General features: G+C 43.2%; 1 pseudogene; it reads left to right on the top strand.

Annotated features, from left to right (window-relative positions):
- Window positions 1–5,853: 5,853 nt before the first annotated feature.
- Window positions 5,854–7,997, top strand: LOC135917089 (uncharacterized; annotated as a pseudogene).
- Window positions 7,998–9,841: the final 1,844 nt, after the last annotated feature.

Consider the following 9,841-nt stretch of genomic DNA (forward strand, 5'->3'; position numbering starts at 1 on the left):
ATTGCCCTATACGGGGGGCGACCCACGCCCAATTTAGCAGGGATATTTATGGGACACAGTAGCGACTGGACAGAAAAGCGGCCACATTGCTGGCCAGCTATGAGGGGGGCGTGGCGTCTGCGATCCTTTTCTCGGTGCTTTAGAGAGCTTCATCTATAATTGTCATTGCTGAAGGCATTGAAACAAACACGGAATTAAGGACCACCGGCTAATGCAACAATAGACGGAAGCCGCCCGGAGAATTTGCCACTGTAAAGTCCTCGCTATAGTCTCCGAATATTTCTTTGACTTTTCCTGTATCCAATCTGACGTCATTCCAATAAACCTTCATTTCTTTCCCTCTCTAACTTTTATTTTGTGTTCCTGGCTCTCAACACTGTTTTACAACCTGGTTTATTTTTTTCAATCTCTTCTAGGCCTAGATTGTGTTACTCATCCATGTTTTCTCACCAAACAGCGAAAGGTGGATTTGGTTCCCGAGTGTGCATGTTAAATTACACGCCCGTATAACGACGATATCTTGCGCGCCTACATGTGTCTCGGGTTTAGGTGCGAGGTTGTTGTAGCTTGAGAAATCTGTGATGTCCGCGAGCGACCTTCAGGACGCAAGTCGAGTCAGTCGAGTTAACGGTAGTTAACGAGTTGAGTTAACGGTGGTTTTGTTATTAACTCTTTGTTCGCTATTTTTCTTGGAAGGTTGTGGGCAAGATTCTTCGTAAAGTATTTTCATATTACTTAGTTTTTGTGCCGCCACGGAAGTAATAAAACGCCACAAATTCACATTCGTGATGTTTCTTTCTTCGATATATCCAGACTGAGTTTTAAGGAGTATTGCTGGTAGTTTCATATTGGTTTATTGCTTAAGGTTGTACATGGCCTACGCGGTTACAGCACGCGCGCCGCAAATGCGGACGTGTTACCGCTAGTATAACCATCGTGGTAAATTTTCATTTTCTGTTTTCAACATCAAAAGTAAGGAGGTTACGGGAACTTAATCATATATTCCTAACTATTCCGGCAGCTAATCGAAAAGAGTGCATTTCTATTGTGCTTTTTTTCGGCGTAATTGTCTTGTATATTATTGTAATTTGGGGAAGTAATATTAGGGCACAGAAAGCGGACACAAATAACAAAAGACAGAAAGTGTGCGTTTTCTGTTCGTTATTGTATCGTGTTATTTGCGTTACGATGACATCCTCCAAGTACAGACCAGCTTGACTAACGTGTTCACTTATAAGACGTCGTTGGTTGCTTTACGATACGCACCCAAGGAACATTTAAGCGCACGCCACTTCTTTTGCTGAATTGAATTGTGGGGTTTTACGTGCCAAAACCACTTCCTGATTATGAGGCACGCCGTAGTGGAGGACTCCGGAAATTTTGACCACCTGGGGTTCTTTAACGTGCACCTAAATTTAAGTACACGGGTGTTTTCACATTTCACCCCCATCGAGATGCGGCCGCCGTGGCCGGGATTTGATCCCGCGACCTCGTGCTCAGCAGCCCAACACCATAGTCACTGAGCAACCACGGCGGGTGTTGTTTTGTTCGACGGTATCCTTCCTGAACCGAGCAGGCTGCGTTTAAGGCAATAGTTCTCAAACGTATAGCCATTTTGCCCGCACGTCTGTGATGGACCCCATTCAGTACGTTTGTCCTCTAAAAAATTCGAGTTTAGAGAAAGGTGTTAAATTTTGGCACAGCCATAAAGAGATATCACCTTTCACACTGTCAGAATTGTTGTGAAATGTTTAGCGTATTTGACACTCGAAGTCTAAAATCGATATAACGAAGGTGGCGTTGCACGCAGGAAACCAGGGCGCTGAAATCGAGCGTCACTAAACACGTTTGACATTTCCAATTGACGTCGCCACGGACCCTCTCTAAAATCCATGGACCGTAGTTTGAAGTTTTGACGTTCGAAGTTTTTTTCCCTCTTGTTCACAAAAAGAAGGAGGACACCGAAGCAAAAGACTGTCGCCTGACGAGGTCTCGGCGCGAACTGCACACAGGGTGGTGATTTTCAAGTTCTGTGGAATTTTTTTTAAATCGTCTCTTGCAGACACCATAATTCTACTCCTAGAGCTGCATTGTGCATAGAGGCGGACATTACTTGATCGACAAATCGAAACACTTATTCAACTAAATAAAAGAAATTCACTAATTAAGTTCCCAAATAATTAATCTACGGCACATATCGCAATTTAAGAATTGTAGCCTGTGAGATTGCCAAGCGCATTCATTGAGAACGAAATTGCAGGATGACGCCATTTTGGAGGTATGCGCCATCAAATTCGCCGTAGGAATGCACTGTTGCTCCACTTTAGTATCTGGAACGCTTATGTATTTCGTCTCATACTTTGGTAAATAATACATGGAAACTGGTATAATCCTGAAAATTCACTTCAAGTGGATGCGTCTTGCAAACTCTCAGGCTACAATTCGTAAAGTGCAGTATGTGCCGTAAAATGATTTAGAAGTTAATTAGTCAACGTTTGCGAATTAGTTGAATATGTATTTCAATTTCTCGTGCTAGCAATGACCGCCTCTTCGAGTCATCCAGCTCAATGACAAGAATTGTGCTATCTGCCACAGGCGATTGTTCAGAATTCTTTAAAACTTCAAAAAGAATCTCCCTGTATATAGTTGGAGTTGTAACAGCAGCAGGCAATTCAATGAACAAAAAGAAGGATAACATAGTGATCCCACAATCATGCGCAAAGTCACCACGTACGTGCCTAAATGAAGTAAAAATTGAACAACAAAACATGTAAGATTTGATAGTTTATGCGCACGTTAAACCTTAAAAAAATTTTGAACCTATACTGACAATTTCACCATTAACGCAAGTACATGTTGCGTGAAGAGCAAAATAAAAAAGTTTGAAAACGCTTTTTATTTAAACTCCATGACACAGCAGTAAGTATGGTCCATGACACTACGTCTTCCCTTTATTTTTGCTGTTACTATTATGATTTATAGTAAAAGACAAAAATGGTGCCGTACAGTAACACTTTTGTGCATTTTACTGCAGATCTCCCTCTCTCTCCCGCTTTTCCTCTTTCTATTCACCCTTTCCCTTAACCCCCGTGTAGGCTAGCAAACCGGGCGCTCGTCTGGTTGACCTCCCCGCTTTCCTCTTGCTCTCTCTCTCTTACTGCAGATCATAGTAAGAACCTAGCGCTTGGAAGGCGAGACGTCAACCTGACTACTCCACAGTAGGAAACCCAAAACGGACGCATGGATAACAGATAAAATAAGTTTAATTGTATACTTCAACCCAAGACGGCAACGTTGACGTAGGATTGTTGTTGCCTGCTGAGTATCGCCAAGCACGTTACGTTAGGGCATAGCAAGAGCCTTGGGATGTCGCTTGAGACATTGTGGCCTAGTGCGCTCCTATCTTTTCGCATTTGATGTCTTTTATAGCCCGTGCGTAGGCGCTTCTTCAAATGGATAACTATTTCCCAAGAGGAGGACACAGGCTCACTTCGAGTAGCACGCATACGCAAATGAAAAACCTACTCAAGAGTGGTGGCATGAATGCATTCTAATGCTATTTTCGCCACCTCTGGAGTTTAGCATTTTTCTAGCTCGGCTATTTCAGGCGACTGCAGTGGGACGTTCTTATTGGAAGTGACCATCAACTGCTTGCGACATTGACTTTACTCAATTGTGGCATGCACGCTGAGGCTTGAAAAACCCGTCTGCCAACGGAAAGGCTTAAAAATGAAGGAAAGTAAACGCTAGCGGTTAAAGGAAAAAAGAAAAAAATATATCAGCTATTACAGCGAAGCGCAGATATTCGCGCCAAGTCGCGATCGTAGTGCGGCCGAGCGCGCCACCTGTTGCAGGATATTGAGACTCAACATCTCGGTTTCGACCGCCACTGGCAACCCAGTAGCGGCTCCGCGTGGGATCTGCGTGAACTGGCGAGCGAGAAGATTCAAGCAGTCGGACAGCAGGCGCTGCGCATCCACACGCGAGAAGGGACAGGTAAATTCTGCACTGACCGCAGAAGCAAATACCTTACCGAATAATGTTGCACAAGCGAACGAAGTACTGCATATCTACCGGCTTCTTACTTCTCCATTCGACATGTAAAACGCAGAAATTGCCTTTCTGAGGTAACCCCTGGGCCCATTTTTATCACATTTTTGGCATTTGAGAGAAAAGGTTGAATTCTATGGTTGGATACAACTCAAGTCGGCAGTGAAGCCCCTCCCACGCCCTCATAACCTCCAGCCACTGTTCCTCCGCGAGGCTGCAAATAGTTCGGACTTCGAACCTTCCCTGTTACCTAAATAAGGCGGTAACCACAAAAATAAAATTATGAGCGCCCAATTTCGAACTTTTTCATTCGTCTATTATAGTGGAACGGTGAAAGCCTCATCCTTTATTGAACTGAAATAAAACGCATGCATCGCTGCACCTATTTATCTCCAGTTTCCCTTCAATTGGCAGTGAAGTTTCATGAGTAAAACGGGGTGAGCAGTGACATGAACTGTGCCGCCGACTTTTGAAGAGGGAAAAGCTCAGACTTCATACACTTGGTCCGTGTCTCTTGCTTCCGCCGATGAAAAGACTTTTCAAGAACAGCATACGCTCCGGAGGTATCAAGTACGACGCCATTTTGAAATGGTCGCATGACAACGTTTTTGTTCGCTGCTGTGATTGGATGGCGGAGTAACAATCCCGCGCGGTCCGTGTGCCTTGGTTGCCAACTGCTGTTTCTTTCTTTAAGTTGTATCCTACTTTAAGACTATTGGAAGCAGCATTTCGATTTACTTTCTGAACTTTTTTAGGATAATTGCAGAAAGTTGTAGGTTGGGAAAAATATAAACACGGAGTTTAAACCCACAACTCTGCACCAAGAACAGATATCGCAGTTCTGCAAATTGCATCCATCAGAATGGCCAAAGCGGACATAATTATTTGAATATAATTTCATTATTTATATCTTACGCGACTTTGTTACAATGTTTACAGACGTTATGAAAAAGTGCTACTCACATATTAGTGGTGTGATTGAGAGCTATGCATAACACATCACATTAGTCCGCTTTAGATGTACTATTGATGCAATTTACAGAATTGCGATAGCATTTTTCATTGCTGACTTACCGAGTTCTAACTTTACTGTATCATTTTCTGAAAGTTTGCGATTTTCAAGAATTCCTAAAGTATAAGCGGCGGCCTAAATCAAACAATTCTTGCCAACAGTCACTAGATTTTAACTTTTTTCTTTTAAATGCAGCAAACGACCCCATCAAATTTGATGCACTGGTTGGTCCGAGTAAATGAATTTCTCCTTTTCTAGTTATACTTAGGAGCCCCAAGCTAATTCATGCCCTAAATAAGGCATTTCACTCAACATCGCACAGCCCGTTAACCATGAGCTATAGTATAACCTTTCATCATAGCTTCATAAAGACTGTGCTACATGCAGTATGTAGCACATGACGGTCAACTTTATATGTATATACGAAAACTTTCAAACGTACAAGCTTCTATCTATCTATCTATCTATCTATCTATCTATCTATCTATCTATCTATCTATCTATCTATCTATCTATCTATCTATCTATCTATCTATCTATCTATCTATCTATCTATCTATCTATCTATCTATCTATCTATCTATCTATCTATCTATCTGCGCGCGTGTGTGTGTGCGTGTGTTTACAAACGTTCCAATTATTAATCCAAAAAGTCACCGAAAAAAAAGAAAGTAAATATAACGGATATGGCTAGAACCTTTGTTTAACTTAAGCTTTAAGCTAACTTTAACTTTAAGCTAACTTTAACTGTTTAACTTAAGCGGCTTGAGTTGGCACGGAAGCAGCATTTGGAGCACCATGGCTCATACAACGCACCTTTGCACTTCGCAGGCGATCTTCACGTTCTTGCTGCTGCTGTGTCCGTGCACAGCGTATTCGGAGTATGACCCTTCGCAACCGCTACTACTATCAAGCAAGGCCACAATCTACCAGCAGACCGGCAACTATCTCCACATCGACCCACTACGACTACTGCGCCCAGCCTTCTGCGCACCATCATCGTCAACCATGTCGTCACATCGCAGTGGCAACTTAAGCGGCTGTCCGAGCGTCAGTCCGTTTAGTTGGCACGGAAGCAGCATTTGGAGCACCATGGCTCATACAACGCACCTTTGCACTTCGCAGGCGATCTTCACGTTCTTGCTGCTGCTGTGTCCGTGCACAGCGTATTCGGAGTATGACCCTTCGCAACCGCTACTACTATCAAGCAAGGCCACAATCTACCAGCAGACCGGCAACTATCTCCACATCGACCCACTACGACTACTGCGCCCAGCCTTCTGCGCACCATCATCGTCAACCATGTCGTCACATCGCAGTGGCAACTTAAGCGGCTGTCCGAGCGTCAGTCCGTTTAGTTGGCACGGAAGCAGCATTTGGAGCACCATGGCTCATACAACGCACCTTTGCACTTCGCAGGTCTGTAAAAACTTTCCGCTTTATGCTAAGAAAAGTGACGACCCATTTTTGCTATTGCTTCCGTGCCAACAAGTACTCTGTGAAATTGTCGCAGATTGTTTTTCTATGGCGTTGCTGTTATTGTGCTCAGGTGACGTGGAAACTAATCCCGGTCCTACTACGCGTACTGAGGCATTACTCGAGCTGCAGAATTTGCCATCAAATCCTTCTGAGCAGACGGAAGTTCGTTTCCGGCTGTTAAAAGACCTTCAGGCTCGTTCTGTACAATCTGCTAAGGGTCAGGCCGAGTTGGTTAACGACGTCAAGGCCATTAAGGTTGGTCAAAAGAACATCGAGACCAAAATGGAATGTATCCAGAAAAGATTAGACAACCTTGAAGAAAAAACAAACGTTTTAGACAATCTCCATGATGAAATGACTGGCATTCAGGCGTCGACTCAAGCCCAAACAACTCGGCTTGACTCTTTACTAATGCGCGTTGACGAACTCGAGGACAGATCGCGACGCAACAACCTCATATTTCATGGCATCCGTGACTCTCGGGAATCGTGGGAACAGTCCGAATCACGCATAAGAGAAGCACTAACTGGTGTAATCGACAGCCTGCCTGACACGGCAATCGAACGTGCTCATCGCATTAGTCACTACACGCCTAATAAGTGTCGCCCAATTGTAGTTAAATTCACCAACACGAAAATAAAAGACAAAGTACTTTCTTTGCGCGCACAGCTGAAAGAAAAGGGTATTTCTACCTCCGAAGATTTTTCGCCCGCCACCCGTCACGTCCGTAAAAAAACTAATTGAGTACGCTAAAAGCCAGCCCCAACCATGCCCTTTCCAGTTAAGGTACACCAAACTAATAATGAATAAAAAACAGTTCGTCTATGACCCGGCAACAGACACCGTCAACGAGCATGCGCCATATGAACCACGAGATAACGGTGGGCATGCAAATTCCCAGCACGTGCCCAGTTAGGAAAACGTGAGGGGATGTGGACGAGAATCACGAGAATCATGCATCGTATCTGTTTTCTTTACAAATATTCGAAGCGTCATGAATAAGCGCACTTCCTTAGAATCTGCCTTGGAGACTTGCAACGCCGACATCTTTGTGCTTACCGAAACGTGGCTACATTCACAGATTCAAGATAACGAAATTCTTCAAACCGCACAACATTTTTCACTGTATCGTTGTGACCGTACAATGCGTCAGGGAGGCGGCGTGCTCTTAGCCATTTCTAAAGATATCCCATCTCAGTGTATTCACGTCAATACTGACCTCGAAACAGTTTGGGCCATCATGGAAATAAATCACCAGAAGATAATCATTGGTGTTTGTTACCGCCCCCCAACTTATTCATCTAACTTCGTAAATGAGATGCATGATATCATTAATATTGTTACATCTCGTCATCCTACATTACCTTTATTTTTGCTTGGCGATTTTAATCTACCGAACATAATATGGAATACTGAACCTCCAACTTTACACCCTTTTTCTTCATTAGCCAATGAGTTCTTAGGCATGTGCTCTGTCTTCTCACTTTCACAACTTGTTACTCAACCCACACGCACTACCGAATCCGTTGAGAACACACTTGACCTTCTATTAACATCGCGGCCTGACCTAGTTTCCGACATCACCTATTTACCCGGCTTGAGCGACCATTCAGCACTTTCGTTTGACATAAATATTTTGCGGCCACAATCCGGTAAAAAAATCAAATCTTTTCGAGACTATGCGAAAGGAAATTTTGAAGCAATCAACGCCGAATTATCTGCTTTTCTAGACGTATTTATAAACAACTTCGACAGCCGTACCGTTCAGACCAACTGGAATATGTTTGCTGCAAAAATTGCGGAACTAACAAACAAATACATCCCACTGCGCACCATTGCATGTAATCTAAACGCCCCATGGTACAACCTCCGTCTCAAGCGCCTGTCTAATAAAAAGAAACGCCTGCACAAATTAGCCAAACGTTCACCTAGCGCAAACCGCTGGACCAAATACAAACTGGCGGCAGATGAGTATGTTGCCGCACTTAAACAAGCCAAAGATCACTTTCTTGGCAATACCTTGCCTTTAATGCTTAAAACCGACACCAAGAAATTCTGGCGCGTCATTAACCCCAAGGCGGACGACATGATAACCTTAATCGACAGCTCTGGAAATGTTATTCCCACTAATCAATGTGCGTCCGCGCTTAATGATGTTTTCATGCACAACTTTTCATCAACTACACACATTACTCTTCCATCCACGCACGACTACGATTACCAAGCAATGTTTCCCATAATCATTGAACCAGCAGGCATCGTACCAATTATCTCATCTTTAAAAATATCTTCGGCTCCAGGACACGATTTAATAAACGCGAAATTTTTGAAAAGCACTAGCTGTTACTCTTCAATTTTCCTAGGAATGATCTTCCAACAGTCGCTAGATAAGGGTTCTTTGCCTGATGAATGGAAGATTGGGAAGGTGATCCCACTCCATAAGTCGGGTGACAAGCATTCTCCATATAACTACCGCCCTATCTCGCTCACTTCCATTCCATGTAAGATGTTAGAACATATACTTGCCTCTAATCTTGCTAGCTTTCTTGAAACTAACTCATTTTTTTCACCATCGCAACATGGCTTCCGCAAGACATATTCATGTGAAACACAACTAGTTTTATTTACGCATAAGCTAAACGTCATTCTTGACCGCTCTTCAACTGCCGACTGTATATTTTTAGACTTTTCGAAAGCGTTTGACAAAGTGTGCCATAACCTTCTAATGTTTAAGCTGCATCAAATTAACATTGATCCCAGACTGCTTGCATGGCTTGAGTGCTTTCTTTCTAACCGTTCACAGTTTGTCTTTGCTAATGACTCAAACTCTCAACCGAGCAGAGTACAGTCCGGCGTACCTCAAGGGTCGGTACTTGGTCCCCTCCTTTTTTTAATTTACATAAATGATCTACCCTCTTGTGTTTCCTCTAACATTCACTTATTCGCCGATGATTGCGTAATCTTCAGGGAAATAATATGTGACACTGATATATCTTCTCTTCAATCCGACCTTAACGCTATTTCTACTTGGTGCCAATCATGGTCAATGGAATTAAATATCAAAAAATGTAAATTTATGCGCGTGTCCAGAGCTTCTAACCAGCTTCCTTCTTACTGCGTTAATAATCACCCCTTAGACCCTGTTTCCTTCTACAAATATCTTGGTGTCCATATTACTAGAAACCTCTCGTGGTCCATGCATGCTTCTTACGTAATTAAAAATGCTAACCGCATGCTGGGATACCTAAAACGCAATTTTACTAAGGCACCGTCTTCCCTAAAATTAATGTTATACAAGTC

Source organism: Dermacentor albipictus, unplaced genomic scaffold, assembly GCF_038994185.2.
Source record: "Dermacentor albipictus isolate Rhodes 1998 colony unplaced genomic scaffold, USDA_Dalb.pri_finalv2 scaffold_19, whole genome shotgun sequence".
Taxonomy (NCBI): Eukaryota; Metazoa; Arthropoda; class Arachnida; order Ixodida; family Ixodidae; genus Dermacentor; species Dermacentor albipictus.